Source organism: Pristiophorus japonicus, chromosome 23, assembly GCF_044704955.1.
Source record: "Pristiophorus japonicus isolate sPriJap1 chromosome 23, sPriJap1.hap1, whole genome shotgun sequence".
In the NCBI taxonomy this organism is placed as follows: Eukaryota; Metazoa; Chordata; class Chondrichthyes; family Pristiophoridae; genus Pristiophorus; species Pristiophorus japonicus.
In genome coordinates, this window is record NC_091999.1 from 62,215,480 (window position 1) to 62,241,088 (window position 25,609).

Here is a 25,609-nt window from a genome sequence, read left to right on the forward strand (position 1 = left end):
CAGGGACAGACAGAGTGAGTCAGACTGAGAGAGACAAAGACTCAGACATACAAACACATACACAGCTCTGTGGAGAGAGAGAGAGAGGCAGAGACCGAGCGACACAGATACATTTCACAATTTCATTTCATTATCGGTTCAGAGTGACACATAGTTACAGAAAATTGTTGATTCAACCGATGAAAATCGGACATCACTGATCAGAATGGGAGGAAATCTGTGTTAAAATAAAAAGAAACCAGGAGTGGGGAAGAACCCACGTTGGAAAACCCTTTGAAGTTTAAGGCCAACGATATAACCACTCGGTTATCCTGGCCCTGTGAGAGATTGGATTCTGTCTCTGTGACAAACTGGGCTTCAACCCCAACCCCACATACAAACACATGCACATAGTCTTTTAGTGAGCATTTACGAACATTTTGAGGAATATTGACACGAGGGCAACTCTCCTACTCTGTTTCGAGTAATGCTCTGGGACCTTTCATATCCACCCGAGGGTGCAGACGGAGCTTCAATTTAACATTTCATCCGAAAGTCAACAGCTTCAACATTGCAAAATTCCCCAAGTGCTGCACTTGAGTGTTAGCCAAGATGAAATGCTCAAGTCCAAGGAGTGCGACTTGAACACACAAACTCCTGATTCAGTCGAGAATGCTGCCACTGAACCAAAGCCGATACAAAAGTTCACAACCGTATTATTTTCCCCAAGTCTTTTTTATAAGTTCCAGGACATACCAAATTCGTATGATGATTTCCACACACAGTTGCACATACACAGAGACAAAAATAGAGATAGACAGACACAGAGACACACATAACCAAAAATTTACACGCACCAACGGGCATGCACAGATGCCTTAGCCATCTCGAGGGATAGACAGGCTGAATCACTGTCGCAACTTTGACTGATTGTTGCGATTTTTTAAACGGATGTATCGTGAATATTGCAGATTAATAAAAATGAGAACAAATGTCAGTGTTGAAAGGTGCGGGACGTTATTCCAATTATCACATGATCAGTTTGGTAGAGAACTGGTTAAATTGTGAAATGGAATGAAAAATGCTGAGAATCGTAGTCGGCAGGATTCGAACCTACGCGGGAAAATCCCAATGGATTTCTAGTCCATCGCCTTAACCACTCGGCCACGACTACTGTGTCGCTGGCTTTTTAAACGTTACTCAGAAAAAACTCAGTCATCCATCTCTGTGCAGCAGACGGCCAAAGAATCCTGAAAAAGTCTCCGTTTGCTAAAAATCTGGAAGAGGCAAACTCCTCGACCTGTATTTTCACAGTTCGATTTCGCTCTGGAATTTTTAACATGTATCAACCAAGAAACAGAAGTAAAAATCAACATTTTGAAAAATCTGCCTCCCCGTCGGGGAATTGAACCCCGGTCTCCCGCGTGACAGGCGGGGATACTCACCACTATACTAACGAGGAACTGACGGATAGCTGCTCTGTCGGAGCAGGAATCGAGCTGTGAACAGAACTGGACACCATGAGAAGTCGACAGACACATTGAGAGACAGAGACAAACCGACAAACAGGGAGAGACAGACACCGAGATAGAGACAACGAGAGACAGAAAGTGCGAGACTGAGAAGGAGAGGCAGATTGGGTGAGAAAAAGACACAAACACATACAGAGACAGAGATTTGTGTGTTTGATCTATTAAGAGAGAAAGGGAAAGAGTGAGAGAAAGACAATGATAAAGACAGTGACAAGGAGAGAGACAGATAGAGAGAAAGAGATAGAAACTAAAACAGAAAATGATGGAAATGATTCTCAGGTTAGAGGCAGGGGCTAACAGAGAGAGGCAAAGAAATGGACAGACCGAAATGATGGGAAAGAGAGAACCAGTCAGACAAAGAATCTGAGAGAATCCCATTGGAACAGACGTGGGCACCGTGAGAAAGAGACAGATTGAGAGACTGAGACAAACGGAGAAACAGGGACAGACAGAGTGAGTCAGACTGAGAGAGACAAAGACTCAGACATACAAACACATACACAGCTCTGTGGAGAGAGAGAGAGAGGCAGAGACCGAGCGACACAGATACATTTCACAATTTCATTTCATTATCGGTTCAGAGTGACACATAGTTACAGAAAATTGTTGATTCAACCGATGAAAATCGGACATCACTGATCAGAATGGGAGGAAATCTGTGTTAAAATAAAAAGAAACCAGGAGTGGGGAAGAACCCACGTTGGAAAACCCTTTGAAGTTTAAGGCCAACGATATAACCACTCGGTTATCCTGGCCCTGTGAGAGATTGGATTCTGTCTCTGTGACAAACTGGGCTTCAACCCCAACCCCACATACAAACACATGCACATAGTCTTTTAGTGAGCATTTACGAACATTTTGAGGAATATTGACACGAGGGCAACTCTCCTACTCTGTTTCGAGTAATGCTCTGGGACCTTTCATATCCACCCGAGGGTGCAGACGGAGCTTCAATTTAACATTTCATCCGAAAGTCAACAGCTTCAACATTGCAAAATTCCCCAAGTGCTGCACTTGAGTGTTAGCCAAGATGAAATGCTCAAGTCCAAGGAGTGCGACTTGAACACACAAACTCCTGATTCAGTCGAGAATGCTGCCACTGAACCAAAGCCGATACAAAAGTTCACAACCGTATTATTTTCCCCAAGTCTTTTTTATAAGTTCCAGGACATACCAAATTCGTATGATGATTTCCACACACAGTTGCACATACACAGAGACAAAAATAGAGATAGACAGACACAGAGACACACATAACCAAAAATTTACACGCACCAACGGGCATGCACAGATGCCTTAGCCATCTCGAGGGATAGACAGGCTGAATCACTGTCGCAACTTTGACTGATTGTTGCGATTTTTTAAACGGATGTATCGTGAATATTGCAGATTAATAAAAATGAGAACAAATGTCAGTGTTGAAAGGTGCGGGACGTTATTCCAATTATCACATGATCAGTTTGGTAGAGAACTGGTTAAATTGTGAAATGGAATGAAAAATGCTGAGAATCGTAGTCGGCAGGATTCGAACCTACGCGGGAAAATCCCAATGGATTTCTAGTCCATCGCCTTAACCACTCGGCCACGACTACTGTGTCGCTGGCTTTTTAAACGTTACTCAGAAAAAACTCAGTCATCCATCTCTGTGCAGCAGACGGCCAAAGAATCCTGAAAAAGTCTCCGTTTGCTAAAAATCTGGAAGAGGCAAACTCCTCGACCTGTATTTTCACAGTTCGATTTCGCTCTGGAATTTTTAACATGTATCAACCAAGAAACAGAAGTAAAAATCAACATTTTGAAAAATCTGCCTCCCCGTCGGGGAATTGAACCCCGGTCTCCCGCGTGACAGGCGGGGATACTCACCACTATACTAACGAGGAACTGACGGATAGCTGCTCTGTCGGAGCAGGAATCGAGCTGTGAACAGAACTGGACACCATGAGAAGTCGACAGACACATTGAGAGACAGAGACAAACCGACAAACAGGGAGAGACAGACACCGAGATAGAGACAACGAGAGACAGAAAGTGCGAGACTGAGAAGGAGAGGCAGATTGGGTGAGAAAAAGACACAAACACATACAGAGACAGAGATTTGTGTGTTTGATCTATTAAGAGAGAAAGGGAAAGAGTGAGAGAAAGACAATGATAAAGACAGTGACAAGGAGAGAGACAGATAGAGAGAAAGAGATAGAAACTAAAACAGAAAATGATGGAAATGATTCTCAGGTTAGAGGCAGGGGCTAACAGAGACAGGCAAAGAAATGGACAGACCGAAATGATGGGAAAGAGAGAACCAGTCAGACAAAGAATCTGAGAGAATCCCATTGGAACAGACGTGGGCACCGTGAGAAAGAGACAGATTGAGAGACTGAGACAAACGGAGAAACAGGGACAGACAGAGTGAGTCAGACTGAGAGAGACAAAGACTCAGACATACAAACACATACACAGCTCTGTGGAGAGAGAGAGAGAGGCAGAGACGGAGCGACACAGATACATTTCACAATTTCATTTCATTATCGGTTCAGAGTGACACATAGTTACAGAAAATTGTTGATTCAACCGATGAAAATCGGACATCACTGATCAGAATGGGAGTAAATCTGTGTTAAAATAAATAGAAACCAGGAGTGGGGAAGAACCCACGGTGGAAAACCCTTTGAGGTTTAAGGCCAACGACATAACCACTCGGTTATCCTGGCCCTGTGAGAGCTTGGATTTTGTCTCTGTGACCAACTGGGCTTCAACCCCAACCCCACATACAAACACATGCACATAGTCTTTTAGTGAGCATTTACGAACATTTTGAGGAATATTGACACGAGGGCAACTCTCCTACTCTGTTTCGAGTAATGCTCTGGGACCTTTCATATCCACCCGAGGGTGCAGACGGAGCTTCAATTTAACATTTCATCCGAAAGTCAACAGCTTCAACATTGCAAAATTCCCCAAGTGCTGCACTTGAGTGTTAGCCAAGATGATATGCTCAAGTCCAAGGAGTGCGACTTGAACACACAAACTTCTGATTCAGTCGAGAATGCTGCCACTGAACCTAAGCCGATACAAAAGTTCACAACCGTATTATTTTCCCCAAGTCTTTTTTATAAGTTCCAGGACATACTAAATTCGTATGATGATTTCCACTGACAGTTGCACATACACAGAGACAAAAATAGAGATAGACAGACACAGAGACACACATAACCAAAAATTTACACGCACCAACGGGCATGCACAGATGCCTTAGCCATCTCGAGGGATAGACAGGCTGAATCACTGTCGCAACTTTGACTGATTGTTGCGATTTTTTAAACGGATGTATCGTGAATATTGCAGATTAATAAAAATGAGAACAAATGTCAGTGTTGAAAGGTGCGGGACGTTATTCCAATTATCACATGATCAGTTTGGTAGAGAACTGGTTAAATTGTGAAATGGAATGAAAAATGCTGAGAATCGTAGTCGGCTGGATTCGAACCTACGCGGGAAAATCCCAATGGATTTCTAGTCCATCGCCTTAACCACTCGGCCACGACTACTGTGTCGCTGGCTTTTTAAACGTTACTCAGAAAAAACTCAGTCATCCATCTCTGTGCAGCAGACGGCCAAAGAATCCTGAAAAAGTCTCCGTTTGCTAAAAATCTGGAAGAGGCAAACTCCTCGACCTGTATTTTCACAGTTCGATTTCGCTCTGGAATTTTTAACATGTATCAACCAAGAAACAGAAGTAAAAATCAACATTTTGAAAAATCTGCCTCCCCGTCGGGGAATTGAACCCCGGTCTCCCGCGTGACAGGCGGGGATACTCACCACTATACTGACGGATAGCTGCTCTGTCGGAGCAGGAATCGAGCTGTGAACAGAACTGGACACCATGAGAAGTCGACAGACACATTGAGAGACAGAGACAAACCGACAAACAGGGAGAGACAGACACCGAGATAGAGACAACGAGAGACAGAAAGTGTGAGACTGAGAAGGAGAGGCAGATTGGGTGAGAAAAAGACTCAAACACATACAGAGACAGAGATTTGTGTGTTTGATCTATTAAGAGAGAAAGGGAAAGAGTGAGAGAAAGACAATGATAAAGACAGTGACAAGGAGAGAGACAGATAGAGAGAAAGAGATAGAAACTAAAACAGAAAATGATGGAAATACTTCTCAGGTTAGAGGCAGGGACTAACAGAGACAGGCAAATAAAGGGACAGACCGAAATGATGGGAAAGAGAGCGCCAGTCAGACAAAGAATCTGAGAGAATCCCATTGGAACAGACGTGGGCACCGTGAGAAAGAGACAGATTGAGAAACTGAGACAAACGGAGAAACAGGGACAGACAGAGTGAGTCAGACTGAGAGAGACAAAGACTCAGACATACAAACACATACACAGCTCTGTGGAGAGAGAGAGAGAGGCAGAGACCGAGCGACACAGATACATTTCACAATTTCATTTCATTATCGGTTCAGAGTGACACATAATTACAGAAAATTGTTGATTCAACCGATGAAAATCGGACATCACTGATCAGAATGGGAGGAAATCTGTGTTAAAATAAATAGAAACCAGGAGTGGGGAAGAACCCACGGTGGAAAACCCTTTGAAGTTTAAGGCCAACGACATAACCACTCGGTTATCCTGGCCCTGTGAGAGCTTGGATACTGTCTCTGTGACAAACTGGGCTTCAACCCCAACCCCACATACAAACACATGCACATAGTCTTTTAGTGTGCATTTACGAACATTTTGAGGAATATTGACACGAGGGCAACTCTCCTACTCTGTTTCGAGTAATGCTCTGGGACCTTTCATATCCACCCGAGGGTGCAGACGGAGCTTCAATTTAACATTTCATCCGAAAGTCAACAGCTTCAACATTGCAAAATTCCCCAAGTGCTGCACTTGAGTGTTAGCCAAGATGAAATGCTCAAGTCCAAGGAGTGCGACTTGAACACACAAACTCCTGATTCAGTCGAGAATGCTGCCACTGAACCAAAGCCGATACAAAAGTTCACAACCGTATTATTTTCCCCAAGTCTTTTTTATAAGTTCCAGGACATACCAAATTCGTATGATAATTTCCACACACAGTTGCACATACACAGAGACAAAAGTAGAGATAGACAGACACAGAGACACACAAAACCAAAAATTTACACGCACCAACGGGCATGCACAGATGCCTTAGCCATCTCGAGGGATAGACAGGCTGAATCACTGTCGCAACTTTGACTGATTGTTGCGATTTTTTAAACGGATGTATCGTGAATATTGCAGATTAATAAAAATGAGAACAAATGTCAGTGTTGAAAGGTGTGGGACGTTATTCCAATTATCACATGATCAGTTTGGTGGAGAACTGGTTAAATTGTGAAATGGAATGAAAAATGCTGAGAATCGTAGTCGGCAGGATTCGAACCTGCGCGGGAAAATCCCAATGGATTTCTAGCCCATCGCCTTAACCACTCGGCCACGACTACTGTGTCGCTGGCTTTTTAAACGTTACTCAGAAAAAACTCAGTCCTCCATCTCTGTGCAGCAGACGGCCAAAGAATCCTGAAAAAGTCTCCGTTTGCTAAAAATCTGGAAGAGGCAAACTCCTCTACCTTTATTTTCACAGTTCGATTTCGCTCTGGAATTTTTAACATGTATCTACCAAGAAACAGAAGTAAAAATCAACATTTTGAAACATCTGCCTCCCCGTCGGGGAATTGAACCCCGGTCTCCTGCGTGACAGGCGGGGATACTCACCACTATACTAACGAGGAACTGAAGGATAGCTGCTCTGTCGGAGCAGGAATCGAGCTGTGAACAGAACTGGACACCATGAGAAGTCGACAGACACATTGAGAGACAGAGACAAACCGACAAACAGGGAGAGACAGACACCGAGATAGAGACAACGAGAGACAGAAATAGTGAGACTGAGATGGAGAGGCAGATTGGGTGAGAAAAAGACACAAACACATACAGAGACAGAGATTTGTGTGTTTGATCTATTAAGAGAGAAAGGGAAAGAGTGAGAGAAAGACAATGATAAAGACAGTGACAAGGAGAGAGACAGATAGAGAGAAAGAGATAGAGACTAAAACAGAAAATGATGGAAATGATTCTCAGGTTAGAGGCAGGGGCTAACAGAGACAGGCAAAGAAATGGACAGACCGAAATGATGGGAAAGAGAGAGCCAGTCAGACAAAGAATCTGAGAGAATCCCATTGGAACAGACGTGGGCACCGTGAGAAAGAGACAGATTGAGAGACTGAGACAAACGGAGAAACAGGGACAGACAGAGTGAGTCAGACTGAGAGAGACAAAGACTCAGACATACAAACACATACACAGCTCTGTGGAGAGAGAGAGAGAGGCAGAGACCGAGCGACACAGATACATTTCACAATTTCATTTCATTATCGGTTCAGAGTGACACATAGTTACAGAAAATTGTTGATTCAACCGATGAAAATCGGACATCACTGATCAGAATGGGAGGAAATCTGTGTTAAAATAAATAGAAACCAGGAGTGGGGAAGAACCCACGGTGGAAAACCCTTTGAAGTTTAAGGCCAACGACATAACCACTCGGTTATCCTGGCCCTGTGAGAGCTTGGATTCTGTCTCTGTGACAAACTGGGCTTCAACCCCAACCCCACATACAAACACATGCACATAGTCTTTTAGTGAGCATTTACGAACATTTTGAGGAATATTGACACGGGGGCAACTCTCCTACTCTGTTTCGAGTAATGCTCTGGGACCTTTCATATCCACCCGAGGGTGCAGACGGAGCTTCAATTCAACATTTCAACCGAAAGTCAACAGCTTCAACATTGCAAAATTCCCCAAGTGCTGCACTTGAGTGATAGCCAAGATGATATGCTCAAGTCCAAGGAGTGCGACTTGAACACACAAACTCCTGATTCAGTCGAGAATGCTGCCACTGAACCAAATCCGATACAAAAGTTCACAACCGTATTATTTTCCCCAAGTCTTTTTTATAAGTTCCAGGACATACCAAATTCGTATGATGATTTCCACACACAGTTGCACATACACAGAGACAAAAATAGAGATAGACAGACACAGAGACACACATAACCAAAAATTTACACGCACCAACGGGCATGCACAGATGCCTTAGCCATCTCGAGGGATAGACAGGCTGAATCACTGTCGCAACTTTGACTGATTGTTGCGATTTTTTAAACGGATGTATCGTGAATATTGCAGATTAATAAAAATGAGAACAATTGTCAGTGTTGAAAGGTGTGGGACGTTATTCCAATTATCACATGATCAGTTTGGTAGAGAACTGGTTAAATTGTGAAATGGAATGAAAAATGCTGAGAATCGTAGTCGGCAGGATTCGAACCTGCGCGGGAAAATCCCAATGGATTTCTAGTCCATCGCCTTAACCACTCGGCCACGACTACTGTGTCGCTGGCTTTTTAAACGTTACTCGGAAAAAACTCAGTCCTCCATCTCTGTGCAGCAGACGGCCAAAGAATCCTGAAAAAGTCTCCGTTTGCTAAAAATCTGGAAGAGGCAAACTCCTCTACCTGTATTTTCACAGTTCGATTTCGCTCTGGAATTTTTAACATGTATCTACCAAGAAACAGAAGTAAAAATCAGCATTTTGAAACATCTGCCTCCCCGTCGGGGAATTGAACCCCGGTCTCCCGCGTGACAGGCGGGGATACTCACCACTATACTAACGAATAGCTGCTCTGTCGGAGCAGGAATCGAGCTGTGAACAGAACTGGACACCATGAGAAGTCGACAGACACATTGAGAGACAGAGACAAACCGACAAACAGGGAGAGACAGACACCGAGATAGAGACAACGAGAGACAGAAAGTGTGAGACTGAGAAGGAGAGGCAGATTGGGTGAGAAAAAGACTCAAACACATACAGAGACAGAGATTTGTGTGTTTGATCTATTAAGAGAGAAAGGGAAAGAGTGAGAGAAAGACAATGATAAAGACAGTGACAAGGAGAGAGACAGATAGAGAGAAAGAGATAGAAACTAAAACAGAAAATGATGGAAATACTTCTCAGGTTAGAGGCAGGGACTAACAGAGACAGGCAAAGAAAGGGACAGACCGAAATGATGGGAAAGAGAGCGCCAGTCAGACAAAGAATCTGAGAGAATCCCATTGGAACAGACGTGGGCACCGTGAGAAAGAGACAGATTGAGAGACTGAGACAAACGGAGAAACAGGGACAGACAGAGTGAGTCAGACTGAGAGAGACAAAGACTCAGACATACAAACACATACACAGCTCTGTGGAGAGAGAGAGAGAGGCAGAGACCGAGCGACACAGATACATTTCACAATTTCATTTCATTATCGGTTCAGAGTGACACATAATTACAGAAAATTGTTGATTCAACCGATGAAAATCGGACATCACTGATCAGAATGGGAGGAAATCTGTGTTAAAATAAATAGAAACCAGGAGTGGGGAAGAACCCACGGTGGAAAACCCTTTGAAGTTTAAGGCCAACGACATAACCACTCGGTTATCCTGGCCCTGTGAGAGCTTGGATTCTGTCTCTGTGACAAACTGGGCTTCAACCCCAACCCCACATACAAACACATGCACATAGTCTTTTAGTGTGCATTTACGAACATTTTGAGGAATATTGACAGGAGGGCAACTCTCCTACTCTGTTTCGAGTAATGCTCTGGGACCTTTCATATCCACCCGAGGGAGCAGACGGAGCTTCAATTTAACATTTCATCCGAAAGTCAACAGCTTCAACATTGCAAAATTCCCCAAGTGCTGCACTTGAGTGTTAGGCAAGATGAAATGCTCAAGTCCAAGGAGCGCGACTTGAACACACAAACTCCTGATTCAGTCGAGAATGCTGCCACTGAACCAAAGCCGATACAAAAGTTCACAACCGTATTACTTTTCCCCAAGTCTTTTTTATAAGTTCCAGGACATACCAAATTCGTATGATGATTTCCACACACAGTTGCACATACACAGAGACAAAAGTAGAGATAGACAGACACAGAGACACACATAACCAAAAATTTACACGCACCAACGGGCATGCACAGATGCCTTAGCCATCTCGAGGGATAGACAAGCTGAATCACTGTCGCAACTTTGACTGATTGTTGCGATTTTTTAAACGGATGTATCGTGAATATTGCAGATTAATAAAAATGAGAACAAATGTCAGTGTTGAAAGGTGTGGGACGTTATTCCAATTATCACATGATCAGTTTGGTAGAGAACTGGTTAAATTGTGAAATGGAATGAAAAATGCTGAGAATCGTAGTCGGCAGGATTCGAACCTACGCGGGAAAATCCCAATGGATTTCTAGTCCATCGCCTTAACCACTCGGCCACGACTACTGTGTCGCTGGCTTTTTAAACGTTACTCAGAAAAAACTCAGTCATCCATCTCTGTGCAGCAGACGGCCAAAGAATCCTGAAAAAGTCTCCGTTTGCTAAAAATCTGGAAGAGGCAAACTCCTCGACCTGTATTTTCACAGTTCGATTTCGCTCTGGAATTTTTAACATGTATCTACCAAGAAACAGAAGTAAAAATCAACATTTTGAAACATCTGCCTCCCCGTCGGGGAATTGAACCCCGGTCTCCCGCGTGACAGACGGGGATACTCACCACTATACTAACGAGGAACTGACGGATAGCTGCTCTGTCGGAGCAGGAATCGAGCTGTGAACAGAACTGGACACCATGAGAAGTCGACAGACACATTGAGAGACAGAGACAAACCGACAAACAGGGAGAGACGTACACCGAGATAGAGACAACGAGAGACAGAAAGTGTGAGACTGAGAAGGAGAGGCAGATTGGGTGAGAAAAAGACTCAAACACATACAGAGACAGAGATTTGTGTGTTTGATCTATTAAGAGAGAAAGGGAAAGAGTGAGAGAAAGACAATGATAAAGACAGTGACAAGGAGAGAGACAGATAGAGAGAAAGAGATAGAAACTAAAACAGAAAATGATGGAAATACTTCTCAGGTTAGAGGCAGGGACTAACAGAGACAGGCAAAGAAAGGGACAGACCGAAATGATGGGAAAGAGAGCGCCAGTCAGACAAAGAATCTGAGAGAATCCCATTGGAACAGACGTGGGCACCGTGAGAAAGAGACAGATTGAGAGACTGAGACAAACGGAGAAACAGGGACAGACAGAGTGAGTCAGACTGAGAGAGACAAAGACTCAGACATACAAACACATACACAGCTCTGTGGAGGGAGAGAGAGAGGCAGAGACCGAGCGACACAGATACATTTCACAATTTCATTTCATTATCGGTTCAGAGTGACACATAGTTACAGAAAATTGTTGATTCAACCGATGAAAATCGGACATCACTGATCAGAATGGGAGGAAATCTGTGTTAAAATAAATAGAAACCAGGAGTGGGGAAGAACCCACGGTGGAAAACCCTTTGAAGTTTGAGGCCAACGACATAACCACTCGGTTATCCTGGCCCTGTGAGAGCTTGGATTCTGTCTCTGTGACAAACTGGGCTTCAACCCCAACCCCACATACAAACACATGCACATAGTCTTTTAGTGAGCATTTACGAACATTTTGAGGAATATTGACACGGGGGCAACTCTCCTACTCTGTTTCGAGTAATGCTCTGGGACCTTTCATATCCACCGAGGGTGCAGACAGAGCTTCAATTTAACATTTCATCCGAAAGTCAACAGCTTCAACATTGCAAAATTCCCCAAGTGCTGCACTTGAGTGTTAGCCAAGATGATATGCTCAAGTCCAAGGAGTGCGACTTGAACACACAAACTCCTGATTCAGTCGAGAATGCTGCCACTGAACCAAATCCGATACAAAAGTTCACAACCGTATTATTTTCCCCAAGTCTTTTTTATAAGTTCCAGGACATACCAAATTCGTATGATGATTTCCACACACAGTTGCACATACACAGAGACAAAAATAGAGATAGACAGACACAGAGACACACATAACCAAAAATTTACACGCACCAACGGGCATGCACAGATGCCTTAGCCATCTCGAGGGATAGACAGGCTGAATCACTGTCGCAACTTTGACTGATTGTTGCGATTTTTTAAACGGATGTATCGTGAATATTGCAGATTAATAAAAATGAGAACAAATGTCAGTGTTGAAAGGTGTGGGACGTTATTCCAATTATCACATGATCAGTTTGGTAGAGAACTGGTTAAATTGTGAAATGGAATGAAAAATGCTGAGAATCGTAGTCGGCAGGATTCGAACCTGCGCGGGAAAATCCCAATGGATTTCTAGTCCATCGCCTTTACCACTCGGCCACGACTACTGTGTCGCTGGCTTTTTAAACGTTACTCCGAAAAAACTCAGTCCTCCATCTCTGTGCAGCAGACGGCCAAAGAATCCTGAAAAAGTCTCCGTTTGCTAAAAATCTGGAAGAGGCAAACTCCTCGACCTGTATTTTCACAGTTCGATTTCGCTCTGGAATTTTTAACATGTATCTACCAAGAAACAGAAGTAAAAATCAACATTTTAAAACATCTGCCTCCCCGTCGGGGAATTGAACCCCGGTCTCCCGCGTGACAGGCGGGGATACTCACCACTATACTAACGAGGAACTGACGGATAGCTGCTCTGTCGGAGCAGGAATCGAGCTGTGAACAGAACTGGACATCATGAGAAGTCGACAGACACATTGAGAGACAGAGACAAAACGACAAACAGGGAGAGACAGACACCGAGATAGAGACAACGAGAGACAGAAAGTGCGAGACTGAGAAGGAGAGGCAGATTGGGTGAGAAAAAGACACAAACACATACAGAGACAGAGATTTGTGTGTTTGATCTATTAAGAGAGAAAGGGAAAGAGTGAGAGAAAGACAATGATAAAGACAGTGACAAGGAGAGAGACAGATAGAGAGAAAGAGATAGAGACTAAAACAGAAAATGATGGAAATGATTCTCAGGTTAGAGGCAGGGGCTAACAGAGACAGGCAAAGAAATGGACAGACCGAAATGATGGGAAAGAGAGAGCCAGTCAGACAAAGAATCTGAGAGAATCCCATTGGAACAGACGTGGGCACCGTGAGAAAGAGACAGATTGAGAGACTGAGACAAACGGAGAAACAGGGACAGACAGAGTGAGTCAGACTGAGAGAGACAAAGACTCAGACATACAAACACATACACAGCTCTGTGGAGAGAGAGAGAGAGGCAGACACCGAGCGACACAGATACATTTCACAATTTCATTTCATTATCGGTTCAGAGTGACACATAGTTACAGAAAATTGTTGATTCAACCGATGAAAATCGGACATCACTGATCAGAATGGGAGGAAATCTGTGTTAAAATAAATAGAAACCAGGAGTGGGGAAGAACCCACGGTGGAAAACCCTTTGAAGTTTAAGGCCAACGACATAACCTCTCGGTTATCCTGGCCTTGTGAGAGCTTGGATTCAGTCTCTGTGACAAACTGGGCTTCAACCCCAACCCCACATACAAACACATGCACATAGTCTTTTAGTGAGCATTTACGAACATTTTGAGGAATATTGACACGGGGGCAACTCTCCTACTCTGTTTCGAGTAATGCTCTGGGACCTTTCATATCCACCCGAGGGTGCAGACGGAGCTTCAATTTAACATTTCATCCGAAAGTCAACAGCTTCAACATTGCAAAATTCCCCAAGTGCTGCACTTGAGTGTTAGCCAAGATGATATGCTCAAGTCCAAGGAGTGCGACTTGAACACACAAACTCCTGATTCAGTCGAGAATGCTGCCACTGAACCAAATCCGATACAAAAGTTCACAACCGTATTATTTTCCCCAAGTCTTTTTTATAAGTTCCAGGACATACCAAATTCGTATGATGATTTCCACACACAGTTGCACATACACGGAGACAAAAATAGAGATAGACAGACACAGAGACACACATAACCAAAAATTTACACGCACCAACGGGCATGCACAGATGCCTTAGCCATCTCGAGGGATAGACAGGCTGAATCACTGTCGCAACTTTGACTGATTGTTGCGATTTTTTAAACGGATGTATCGTGAATATTGCAGATTAATAAAAATGAGAACAAATGTCAGTGTTGAAAGGTGTGGGACGTTATTCCAATTATCACATGATCAGTTTGGTAGAGAACTGGTTAAATTGTGAAATGGAATGAAAAATGCTGAGAATTGTAGTCGGCAGGATTCGAACCTGCGCGGGAAAATCCCAATGGATTTCTAGTCCATCGCCTTAACCACTCGGACACGACTACTGTGTCGCTGGCTTTTTAAACGTTACTCCGAAAAAACTCAGTCCTCCATCTCTGTGCAGAAGACGGCCAAAGAATCCTGAAAAAGTCTCCGTTTGCTAAAAAATCTGGAAGAGGCAAACTCCTCTACCTGTATTTTCACAGTTCGATTTCGCTCTGGAATTTTTAACATGTATCTACCAAGAAACAGAAGTAAAAATCAACATTTTGAAACATCTGCCTCCCCGTCGGGGAATTGAACCCCGGTCTCCCGCGGGACAGGCGGGGATACTCACCACTATACTAACGAGGAACTGACGGATAGCTGCTCTGTCGGAGCAGGAATCGAGCTGTGAACAGAACTGGACACCATGAGAAGTCGACAGACACATTGAGAGACAGAGACAAACCGACAAACAGGGAGAGACAGACACCGAGATAGAGACAACGAGAGACAGAAAGTGTGAGACTGAGAAGGAGAGGCAGATTGGGTGAGAAAAAGACTCAAACACATACAGAGACAGAGATTTGTGTGTTTGATCTATTAAGAGAGAAAGGGAAAGAGTGAGAGAAAGACAATGATAAAGACAGTGACAAGGAGAGAGACAGATAGAGAGAAAGAGATAGAAACTAAAACAGAAAATGATGGAAATACTTCTCAGGTTAGAGGCAGGGACTAACAGAGACAGGCAAAGAAAGGGACAGACCGATATGATGTGAAAGAGAGCGCCAGTCAGACAAAGAATCTGAGAGAATCCCATTGGAACAGACGTGGGCACCGTGAGAAAGAGACAGATTGAGAGACTGAGACAAACGGAGAAACAGGGACAGACAGAGTGAGTCAGACTGAGAGAGACAAAGACTCAGACATACAAACACATACACAGCTCTGTGGAGAGATAGAGAGAGGCAGAGACCGAGCGACACAGATACATTTCACAATTTCATTTCATTATCGGTTCAGAGTGACACATAGTTACAGAAAATTGTTGATTCAACCGATGAAAATCGGACATCACTGATCAGAATGGGAGGAAATCTGTGTTAAAATAAATAGAAACCAGGAGTGGGGAAGAACCCACGGTGGAAAACCCTTTGAAGTTTAAGGCCAACGACATAACCACTCGGTTATCCTGGCCCTGTGAGAGCTTGGATTCTGTCTCTGTGACAAACTGGGCTTCAACCCCAACCCCACATACAAACACATGCACATAGTCTTTTAGTGAGCATTTACGAACATTTTGAGGAATATTGACACGGGGGCAACTCTCCTACTCTGTTTCGAGTAATGCTCTGGGACCTTTCATATCCACCCGAGGGTGCAGACGGAGCTTCAATTTAACATTTCATCCGAAAGTCAACAGCTTCAACATTGCAAAATTCCCCAAGTGCTGCACTTGAGTGTTAGCCAAGATGATATGCTCAAGTCCAAGGAGTGCGACTTGAACACACAAACTCCTGATTCAGTCGAGAATGCTGCCACTGAACCAAATCCGATACAAAAGTTCACAACCGTATTATTTTCCCCAAGTCTTTTTTATAAGTTCCAGGACATACCAAATTCGTATGATGATTTCCACACACAGTTGCACATACACAGAGACAAAAATAGAGATAGACAGACACAGAGACACACATAACCAAAAATTTACACGCACCAACGGGCATGCACAGATGCCTTAGCCATCTCGAGGGATAGACAGGCTGAATCACTGTCGCAACTTTGACTGATTGTTGCGATTTTTTAAACGGATGTATCGTGAATATTGCAGATTAATAAAAATGAGAACAAATGTCAGTGTTGAAAGGTGTGGGACGTTATTCCAATTATCACATGATCAGTTTGGTAGAGAACTGGTTAAATTGTGAAATGGAATGAAAAATGCTGAGAATCGTAGTCGGCAGGATTCGAACCTGCGCGGGAAAATCCCAATGGATTTCTAGTCCATCGCCTTTACCACTCGGCCACGACTACTGTGTCGCTGGCTTTTTAAACGTTACTCCGAAAAAACTCAGTCCTCCATCTCTGTGCAGCAGACGGCCAAAGAATCCTGAAAAAGTCTCCGTTTGCTAAAAATCTGGAAGAGGCAAACTCCTCGACCTGTATTTTCACAGTTCGATTTCGCTCTGGAATTTTTAACATGTATCTACCAAGGAACAGAAGTAAAAATCAACATTTTAAAACATCTGCCTCCCCGTCGGGGAATTGAACCCCGGTCTCCCGCGTGACAGGCGGGGATACTCACCACTATACTAACGAGGAACTGACGGATAGCTGCTCTGTCGGAGCAGGAATCGAGCTGTGAACAGAACTGGACATCATGAGAAGTCGACAGACACATTGAGAGACAGAGACAAACCGACAAACAGGGAGAGACAGACACCGAGATAGAGACAACGAGAGACAGAAAGTGTGAGACTGAGAAGGAGAGGCAGATTGGGTGAGAAAAAGACACAAACACATACAGAGACAGAGATTTGTGTGTTTGATCTATTAAGAGAGAAAGGGAAAGAGTGAGAGAAAGACAATGATAAAGACAGTGACAAGGAGCGAGACAGATAGAGAGAAAGAGATAGAAACTAAAACAGAAAATGATGGAAATACTTCTCAGGTTAGAGGCAGGGGCTAACAGAGACAGGCAAAGAAATGGACAGACCGAAATGATGGGAAAGAGAGAGCCAGTCAGACAAAGAATCTGAGAGAATCCCATTGGAACAGACGTGGGCACCGTGAGAAAGAGACAGATTGAGAGACTGAGACAAACGGAGAAACAGGGACAGACAGAGTGAGTCAGACTGAGAGAGACAAAGACTCAGACATACAAACACATACACAGCTCTGTGGAGAGAGAGAGAGAGGCAGAGACCGAGCGACACAGATACATTTCACAATTTCATTTCATTATCGGTTCAGAGTGACACATAGTTACAGAAAATTGTTGATTCAACCGATGAAAATCGGACATCACTGATCAGAATGGGAGGAAATCTGTGTTAAAATAAATAGAAACCAGGAGTGGGGAAGAACCCACGGTGGAAAACCCTTTGAAGTTTAAGGCCAACGACATAACCACTCGGTTATCCTGGCCCTGTGAGAGCTTGGATTCTGTCTCTGTGACAAACTGGGCTTCAACCCCAACCCCACATACAAACACATGCACATAGTCTTTTAGTGAGCATTTACGAACATTTTGAGGAATATTGACACGGGGGCAACTCTCCTACTCTGTTTCGAGTAATGCTCTGGGACCTTTCATATCCACCCGAGGGTGCAGACGGAGCTTCAATTTAACATTTCATCCGAAAGTCAACAGCTTCAACATTGCAAAATTCCCCAAGTGCTGCACTTGAGTGTTAGCCAAGATGATATGCTCAAGTCCAAGGAGTGCGACTTGAACACACAAACTCCTGAATCAGTCGAGAATGCTGCCACTGAACCAAATCCGATACAAAAGTTCACAACCGTATTATTTTCCCCAAGTCTTTTTTATAAGTTCCAGGACATACCAAATTCATATGATGATTTCCACACACAGTTGCACATACACAGAGACAAAAATAGAGATAGACAGACACAGAGACACACATAACCAAAAATTTACACGCACCAACGGGCATGCACAGATGCCTTAGCCATCTCGAGGGATAGACAGGCTGAATCACTGTCGCAACTTTGACTGATTGTTGCGATTTTTTAAACGGATGTATCGTGAATATTGCAGATTAATAAAAATGAGAACAAATGTCAGTGTTGAAAGGTGTGGGACGTTATTCCAATTATCACATGATCAGTTTGGTAGAGAACTGGTTAAATTGTGAAATGGAATGAAAAATGCTGAGAATTGTAGTCGGCAGGATTCGAACCTGCGCGGGAAAATCCCAATGGATTTCTAGTCCATCGCCTTAACCACTCGGACACGACTACTGTGTCGCTGGCTTTTTAAACGTTACTCCGAAAAAACTCAGTCCTCCATCTCTGTGCAGCAGACGGCCAAAGAATCCTGAAAAAGTCTCCGTTTGCTAAAAATCTGGAAGAGGCAAACTCCTCTACCTGTATTTTCACAGTTCGATTTCGCTCTGGAATTTTTAACATGTATCTACCAAGAAACAGAAGTAAAAATCAACATTTTGAAACATCTGCTTCCCCGTCGGGGAATTGAACCCCGGTCTCCCGCGTGACAGGTTGGGATACTCACCACTATACTAACGAGGAACTGACGGATAGCTGCTCTGTCGGAGCAGGAATCGAGCTGTGAACAGAACTGGACACCATGAGAAGTCGACAGACACATTGAGAGACAGAGACAAACCGACAAACAGGGAGAGACAGACACCGAGATAGAGACAACGAGAGACAGAAAGTGTGAGACTCAGAAGGAGAGGCAGATTGGGTGAGAAAAAGATTCAAACACATACAGAGACAGAGATTTGTGTGTTTGATCTATTAAGAGAGAAAGGGAAAGAGTGAGAGAAAGACAATGATAAAGACAGTGACAAGGAGAGAGACAGATAGAGAGAAAGAGATAGAAACTAAAACAGAAAATGATGGAAATACTTCTCAGGTTAGAGGCAGGGGCTAACAGAGACAGGCAAAGAAATGGACAGACCGAAATGATGGGAAAGAGAGAGCCAGTCAGACAAAGAATCTGAGAGAATCCCATTGGAACAGACGTGGGCACCGTGAGAAAGAGACAGATTGAGAGACTGAGACAAACGGAGAAACAGGGACAGACAGAGTGAGTCAGACTGAGAGAGACAAAGACTCAGACATACAAACACATACACAGCTCTGTGGAGAGAGAGAGAGAGGCAGAGACCGAGCGACACAGATACATTTCACAATTTCATTTCATTATCGGTTCAGAGTGACACATAGTTACAGAAAATTGTTGATTCAACCGATGAAAATCGGACATCACTGATCAGAATGGGAGGAAATCTGTGTTAAAATAAATAGAAACCAGGAGTGGGGAAGAACCCACGGTGGAAAACCCTTTGAAGTTTAAGGCCAACGACATAACCACTCGGTTATCCTGGCCCTGTGAGAGCTTGGATTCTGTCTCTGTGACAAACTGGGCTTCAACCCCAACCCCACATACAAACACATGCACATAGTCTTTTAGTGTGCATTTACGAACATTTTGAGGAATATTGACACGGGGGCAACTCTCCTACTCTGTTTCGAGTAATGCTCTGGGACCTTTCATATCCACCCGAGGGTGCAGACGGAGCTTCAATTTAACATTTCATCCGAAAGTCAACAGCTTCAACATTGCAAAATTCCCCAAGTGCTGCACTTGAGTGTTAGCCAAGATGATATGCTCAAGTCCAAGCAGTGCGACTTGAACACACAAACTCCTGATTCAGTCGAGAATGCTGCCACTGAACCAAATCCGATACAAAAGTTCACAACCGTATTATTTTCCCCAAGTCTTTTTTATAAGTTCCAGGACATACCAAATTCGTATGATGATTTCCACACACAGTTGCACATACACAGAGACAAAAATAGAGATAGACAGACACAGAGACACACATAACCAAAAATTTACACGCACCAACGGGCATGCACAGATGCCTTAGCCATCTCGAGGGATAGACAGGCTGAATCACTGTCGCAACTTTGACTGATTGTTGCGATTTTTTAAACGGATGTATCGTGAATATTGCAGATTAATAAAAATGAGAACAAATGTCAGTGTTGAAAGGTGTGGGACGTTATTCCAATTATCACATGACCAGTTTGGTAGAGAACTGGTTAAATTGTGAAATGGAATGAAAAATGCTGAGAATCGTAGTCGGCAGGATTCGAACCTGCGCGGGAAAATCCCAATGGATTTCTAGTCCATCGCCTTAACCACTCGGCCACGACTACTGTGTCGCTGGCTTTTTAAACGTTACTCAGAAAAAACTCAGTCATCCATCTCTGTGCAGCAGACGGCCAAAGAATCCTGAAAAAGTCTCCGTTTGCTAAAAATCTGGAAGAGGCAAACTCCTCGACCTGTAATTTCACAGTTCGATTTCGCTCTGGAATTTTTAACATGTATCTACCAAGAAACAGAAGTAAAAATCAACATTTTGAAACATCTGCCTCCCCGTCGGGGAATTGAACCCCGGTCTCCCGCGTGACAGGCGGGGATACTCACCACTATACTAACGAGGAACTGACGGATAGCTGCTCTGTCGGAGCAGGAATCGAGCTGTGAACAGAACTGGACACCATGAGAAGTCGACAGACACATTGAGAGACAGAGACAAACCGACAAACAGGGAGAGACAGACACCGAGATAGAGACAACGAGAGACAGAAAGTGCGAGACTGAGAAGGAGAGGCAGATTGGGTGAGAAAAAGACTCAAACACATACAGAGACAGAGATTTGTGTGTTTGATCTATTAAGAGAGAAAGGGAAAGAGTGAGAGAAAGACAATGATAAAGACAGTGACAAGGAGAGAGACAGATAGAGAGAAAGAGATAGAAACTAAAACAGAAAATGATGGAAATACTTCTCAGGTTAGAGGCAGGGACTAACAGAGACAGGCAAAGAAATGGACAGACCGAAATGATGGGAAAGAGAGCGCCAGTCAGACAAAGAATCTGAGAGAATCCCATTGGAACAGACGTGGGCACCGTGAGAAAGAGACAGATTGAGAGACTGAGACAAACGGAGAAACAGGGACAGACAGAGTGAGTCAGACTGAGAGAGACAAAGACTCAGACATACAAACACATACACAGCTCTGTGGAGAGAGAGAGAGAGGCAGAAACCGAGCGACACAGATACATTTCTCAATTTCATTTCATTATCGGTTCAGAGTGACACATAGTTACAGAAAATTGTTGATTCAACCGATGAAAATCGGACATCACTGATCAGAATGGGAGGAAATCTGTGTTAAAATAAATAGAAAGCAGGAGTGGGGAAGAACCCACGGTGGAAAACCCTTTGAAGTTTAAGGCCAACGACATAACCACTCGGTTATCCTGGCCCTGTGAGAGCTTGGATTCTGTCTCTGTGACAAACTGGGCTTCAACCCCAACCCCACATACAAACACATGCACATAGTCTTTTAGTGAGCATTTACGAACATTTTGAGGAATATTGACACGGGGGCAACTCTCCTACTCTGTTTCGAGTAATGCTCTGGGACCTTTCATATCCACCCGAGGGTGCAGACGGAGCTTCAATTTAACATTTCATCCGAAAGTCAACAGCTTCAACATTGCAAAATTCCCCAAGTGCTGCACTTGAGTGTTAGCCAAGATGATATGCTCAAGTCCAAGGAGTGCGACTTGAACACACAAACTCCTGATTCAGTCGAGAATGCTGCCACTGAACCAAATCCGATACAATAGTTCACAACCGTATTATTTTCCCCAAGTCTTTTTTATAAGTTCCAGGACATACCAAATTCGTATGATGATTTCCACACACAGTTGCACATACACAGAGACAAAAATAGAGATAGACAGACACAGAGACACACATAACCAAAAATTTACACGCACCAACGGGCATGCACAGATGCCTTAGCCATCTCGAGGGATAGACAGGCTGAATCACTGTCGCAACTTTGACTGATTGTTGCGATTTTTTAAACGGATGTATCGTGAATATTGCAGATTAATAAAAATGAGAACAAATGTCAGTGTTGAAAGGTGTGGGACGTTATTACAATTATCACATGATCAGTTTGGTAGAGAACTGGTTAAATTGTGAAATGGAATGAAAAATGCTGAGAATCGTAGTCGGCAGGATTCGAACCTGCGCGGGAAAATCCCAATGGCTTTTTAGTCCATCACCTTAACCACTCGGCCACGACTACTGTGTCGCTGGCTTTTTAAACGTTACTCAGAAAAAACTCAGTCATCCATCTCTGTGCAGCAGACGGCCAAAGAATCCTGAAAAAGTCTCCGTTTGCTAAAAATCTGGAAGAGGCAAACTCCTCTACCTGTATTTTCACAGTTCGATTTCGCTCTGGAATTTTTAACATGTATCTACCAAGAAACAGAAGTAAAAATCAACATTTTGAAAAATCTGCCTCCCCGTCGGGGAATTGAACCCCGGTCTCCCGCGTGACAGGCGGGGATACTCACCACTATACTAACGAGGAACTGACGGATAGCTGCTCTGTCGGAGCAGGAATCGAGCTGTGAACAGAACTGGACACCATGAGAAGTCGACAGACACATTGAGAGACAGAGACAAACCGACAAACAGGGAGAGACAGACACCGAGATAGAGACAACGAGAGACAGAAAGTGCGAGACTGAGAAGGAGAGGCAGATTGGGTGAGAAAAAGACACAAACACATACAGAGACAGAGATTTGTGTGTTTGATCTATTAAGAGAGAAAGGGAAAGAGTGAGAGAAAGACAATGATAAAGACAGTGACAAGGAGAGAGACAGATAGAGAGAAAGAGATAGAGACTAAAACAGAAAATGATGGAAATGATTCTCAGGTTAGAGGCAGGGGCTAACAAAGACAGGCAAAGAAATGGACAGACCGAAATGATGGGAAAGAGAGAGCCAGTCAGACAAAGAATCTGAGAGAATCCCATTGGAACAGACGTGGGCACCGTGAGAAAGAGACAGATTGAGAGACTGAGACAAACGGAGAAACAGGGACAGACAGAGTGAGTCAGACTGAGAGAGACAAAGACTCAGACATACAAACACATACACAGCTCTGTGGAGAGAGAGAGAGAGGCAGAGACCGAGCGACACAGATACATTTCACAATTTCATTTCATTATCGGTTCAGAGTGACACATAGTTACAGAAAATTGTTGATTCAACCGATGAAAATCGGACATCACTGATCAGAATGGGAGGAAATCTGTGTTAAAATAAATAGAAACCAGGAGTGGGGAAGAACCCACGGTGGAAAACCCTTTGAAGTTTAAGGCCAACGACATAACCACTCGGTTATCCTGGCCCTGTGAGAGCTTGGATTCTGTCTCTGTGACAAACTGGGCTTCAACCCCAACCCCACATACAAACACATGCACATAGTCTTTTAGTGTGCATTTACGAACATTTTGAGGAATATTGACACGGGGGCAACTCTCCTACTCTGTTTCGAGTAATGCTCTGGGACCTTTCATATCCACCCGAGGGTGCAGACGGAGCTTCAATTTAACATTTCATCCGAAAGTCAACAGCTTCAACATTGCAAAATTCCCCAAGTGCTGCACTTGAGTGTTAGCCAAGATGATATGCTCAAGTCCAAGCAGTGCGAATTGAACACACAAACTCCTGATTCAGTCGAGAATGCTGCCACTGAACCAAATCCGATACAAAAGTTCACAACCGTATTATTTTCCCCAAGTCTTTTTTATAAGTTCCAGGACATACCAAATTCGTATGATGATTTCCACACACAGTTGCACATACACAGAGACAAAAATAGAGATAGACAGACACAGAGACACACATAACCAAAAATTTACACGCACCAACGGGCATGCACAGATGCCTTAGCCATCTCGAGGGATAGACAGGCTGAATCACTGTCGCAACTTTGACTGATTGTTGCGATTTTTTAAACGGATGTATCGTGAATATTGCAGATTAATAAAAATGAGAACAAATGTCAGTGTTGAAAGGTGTGGGACGTTATTCCAATTATCACATGACCAGTTTGGTAGAGAACTGGTTAAATTGTGAAATGGAATGAAAAATGCTGAGAATCGTAGTCGGCAGGATTCGAACCTGCGCGGGAAAATCCCAATGGATTTCTAGTCCATCGCCTTAACCACTCGGCCACGACTACTGTGTCGCTGGCTTTTTAAACGTTACTCAGAAAAAACTCAGTCATCCATCTCTGTGCAGCAGACGGCCAAAGAATCCTGAAAAAGTCTCCGTTTGCTAAAAATCTGGAAGAGGCAAACTCCTCGACCTGTATTTTCACAGTTCGATTTCGCTCTGGAATTTTTAACATGTATCTACCAAGAAACAGAAGTAAAAATCAACATTTTGAAACATCTGCCTCCCCGTCGGGGAATTGAACCCCGGTCTCCCGCGTGACAGGCGGGGACACTCACCACTATACTAACGAGGAACTGACGGATAGCTGCTCTGTCGGAGCAGGAATCGAGCTGTGAACAGAACTGGACACCATGAGAAGTCGACAGACACATTGAGAGACAGAGACAAACCGACAAACAGGGAGAGACAGACACCGAGATAGAGACAACGAGAGACAGAAAGTGCGAGACTGAGAAGGAGAGGCAGATTGGGTGAGAAAAAGACTCAAACACATACAGAGACAGAGATTTGTGTGTTTGATCTATTAAGAGAGAAAGGGAAAGAGTGAGAGAAAGACAATGATAAAGACAGTGACAAGGAGAGAGACAGATAGAGAGAAAGAGATAGAAACTAAAACAGAAAATGATGGAAATACTTCTCAGGTTAGAGGCAGGGACTAACAGAGACAGGCAAAGAAATGGACAGACCGAAATGATGGGAAAGAGAGCGCCAGTCAGACAAAGAATCTGAGAGAATCCCATTGGAACAGACGTGGGCACCGTGAGAAAGAGACAGATTGAGAGACTGAGACAAACGGAGAAACAGGGACAGACAGAGTGAGTCAGACTGAGAGAGACAAAGACTCAGACATACAAACACATACACAGCTCTGTGGAGAGAGAGAGAGAGGCAGAAACCGAGCGACACAGATACATTTCACAATTTCATTTCATTATCGGTTCAGAGTGACACATAGTTACAGAAAATTGTTGATTCAACCGATGAAAATCGGACATCACTGATCAGAATGGGAGGAAATCTGTGTTAAAATAAATAGAAAGCAGGAGTGGGGAAGAACCCACGGTGGAAAACCCTTTGAAGT

At 43.7% G+C, this 25,609-nt stretch overlaps 23 non-coding genes across 23 annotated transcripts; all 23 read right to left on the bottom strand.

Moving 5' to 3' along the window:
* Positions 1-1,071: 1,071 nt before the first annotated feature.
* Positions 1,072-1,153, bottom strand: trnas-aga (transfer RNA serine (anticodon AGA)). Its single transcript has one exon. It is a non-coding gene; the product is annotated as a tRNA-Ser (tRNA).
* A 216-nt stretch (positions 1,154-1,369) lies between these two features.
* Positions 1,370-1,441, bottom strand: trnad-guc (transfer RNA aspartic acid (anticodon GUC)). The gene has a single exon. It is a non-coding gene; the product is annotated as a tRNA-Asp (tRNA).
* A 1,580-nt stretch (positions 1,442-3,021) lies between these two features.
* On the bottom strand, positions 3,022-3,103 carry trnas-aga (transfer RNA serine (anticodon AGA)). The gene has a single exon. It is a non-coding gene; the product is annotated as a tRNA-Ser (tRNA).
* Positions 3,104-3,319: 216 nt separating this feature from the next.
* Positions 3,320-3,391, bottom strand: trnad-guc (transfer RNA aspartic acid (anticodon GUC)). The gene has a single exon. It is a non-coding gene; the product is annotated as a tRNA-Asp (tRNA).
* Positions 3,392-4,971: 1,580 nt separating this feature from the next.
* trnas-aga (transfer RNA serine (anticodon AGA)) lies at positions 4,972-5,053 on the bottom strand. Its single transcript has one exon. It is a non-coding gene; the product is annotated as a tRNA-Ser (tRNA).
* Positions 5,054-6,910: 1,857 nt separating this feature from the next.
* Positions 6,911-6,992, bottom strand: trnas-aga (transfer RNA serine (anticodon AGA)). The gene has a single exon. It is a non-coding gene; the product is annotated as a tRNA-Ser (tRNA).
* Positions 6,993-7,208: 216 nt separating this feature from the next.
* On the bottom strand, positions 7,209-7,280 carry trnad-guc (transfer RNA aspartic acid (anticodon GUC)). The gene has a single exon. It is a non-coding gene; the product is annotated as a tRNA-Asp (tRNA).
* Positions 7,281-8,860: 1,580 nt separating this feature from the next.
* trnas-aga (transfer RNA serine (anticodon AGA)) lies at positions 8,861-8,942 on the bottom strand. The gene has a single exon. It is a non-coding gene; the product is annotated as a tRNA-Ser (tRNA).
* Positions 8,943-10,800: 1,858 nt separating this feature from the next.
* Positions 10,801-10,882, bottom strand: trnas-aga (transfer RNA serine (anticodon AGA)). The gene has a single exon. It is a non-coding gene; the product is annotated as a tRNA-Ser (tRNA).
* Positions 10,883-11,098: 216 nt separating this feature from the next.
* trnad-guc (transfer RNA aspartic acid (anticodon GUC)) lies at positions 11,099-11,170 on the bottom strand. Its single transcript has one exon. It is a non-coding gene; the product is annotated as a tRNA-Asp (tRNA).
* Positions 11,171-12,749: 1,579 nt separating this feature from the next.
* Positions 12,750-12,831, bottom strand: trnas-aga (transfer RNA serine (anticodon AGA)). The gene has a single exon. It is a non-coding gene; the product is annotated as a tRNA-Ser (tRNA).
* Positions 12,832-13,047: 216 nt separating this feature from the next.
* trnad-guc (transfer RNA aspartic acid (anticodon GUC)) lies at positions 13,048-13,119 on the bottom strand. Its single transcript has one exon. It is a non-coding gene; the product is annotated as a tRNA-Asp (tRNA).
* Positions 13,120-14,699: 1,580 nt separating this feature from the next.
* trnas-aga (transfer RNA serine (anticodon AGA)) lies at positions 14,700-14,781 on the bottom strand. Its single transcript has one exon. It is a non-coding gene; the product is annotated as a tRNA-Ser (tRNA).
* A 217-nt stretch (positions 14,782-14,998) lies between these two features.
* Positions 14,999-15,070, bottom strand: trnad-guc (transfer RNA aspartic acid (anticodon GUC)). Its single transcript has one exon. It is a non-coding gene; the product is annotated as a tRNA-Asp (tRNA).
* A 1,580-nt stretch (positions 15,071-16,650) lies between these two features.
* trnas-aga (transfer RNA serine (anticodon AGA)) lies at positions 16,651-16,732 on the bottom strand. The gene has a single exon. It is a non-coding gene; the product is annotated as a tRNA-Ser (tRNA).
* A 216-nt stretch (positions 16,733-16,948) lies between these two features.
* Positions 16,949-17,020, bottom strand: trnad-guc (transfer RNA aspartic acid (anticodon GUC)). Its single transcript has one exon. It is a non-coding gene; the product is annotated as a tRNA-Asp (tRNA).
* Positions 17,021-18,600: 1,580 nt separating this feature from the next.
* Positions 18,601-18,682, bottom strand: trnas-aga (transfer RNA serine (anticodon AGA)). Its single transcript has one exon. It is a non-coding gene; the product is annotated as a tRNA-Ser (tRNA).
* A 1,868-nt stretch (positions 18,683-20,550) lies between these two features.
* On the bottom strand, positions 20,551-20,632 carry trnas-aga (transfer RNA serine (anticodon AGA)). Its single transcript has one exon. It is a non-coding gene; the product is annotated as a tRNA-Ser (tRNA).
* Positions 20,633-20,848: 216 nt separating this feature from the next.
* Positions 20,849-20,920, bottom strand: trnad-guc (transfer RNA aspartic acid (anticodon GUC)). Its single transcript has one exon. It is a non-coding gene; the product is annotated as a tRNA-Asp (tRNA).
* Positions 20,921-22,500: 1,580 nt separating this feature from the next.
* Positions 22,501-22,582, bottom strand: trnaf-aaa (transfer RNA phenylalanine (anticodon AAA)). Its single transcript has one exon. It is a non-coding gene; the product is annotated as a tRNA-Phe (tRNA).
* Positions 22,583-22,798: 216 nt separating this feature from the next.
* Positions 22,799-22,870, bottom strand: trnad-guc (transfer RNA aspartic acid (anticodon GUC)). The gene has a single exon. It is a non-coding gene; the product is annotated as a tRNA-Asp (tRNA).
* Positions 22,871-24,450: 1,580 nt separating this feature from the next.
* Positions 24,451-24,532, bottom strand: trnas-aga (transfer RNA serine (anticodon AGA)). Its single transcript has one exon. It is a non-coding gene; the product is annotated as a tRNA-Ser (tRNA).
* Positions 24,533-24,748: 216 nt separating this feature from the next.
* trnad-guc (transfer RNA aspartic acid (anticodon GUC)) lies at positions 24,749-24,820 on the bottom strand. Its single transcript has one exon. It is a non-coding gene; the product is annotated as a tRNA-Asp (tRNA).
* Between the last annotated feature and the right edge of the window lie 789 nt (positions 24,821-25,609).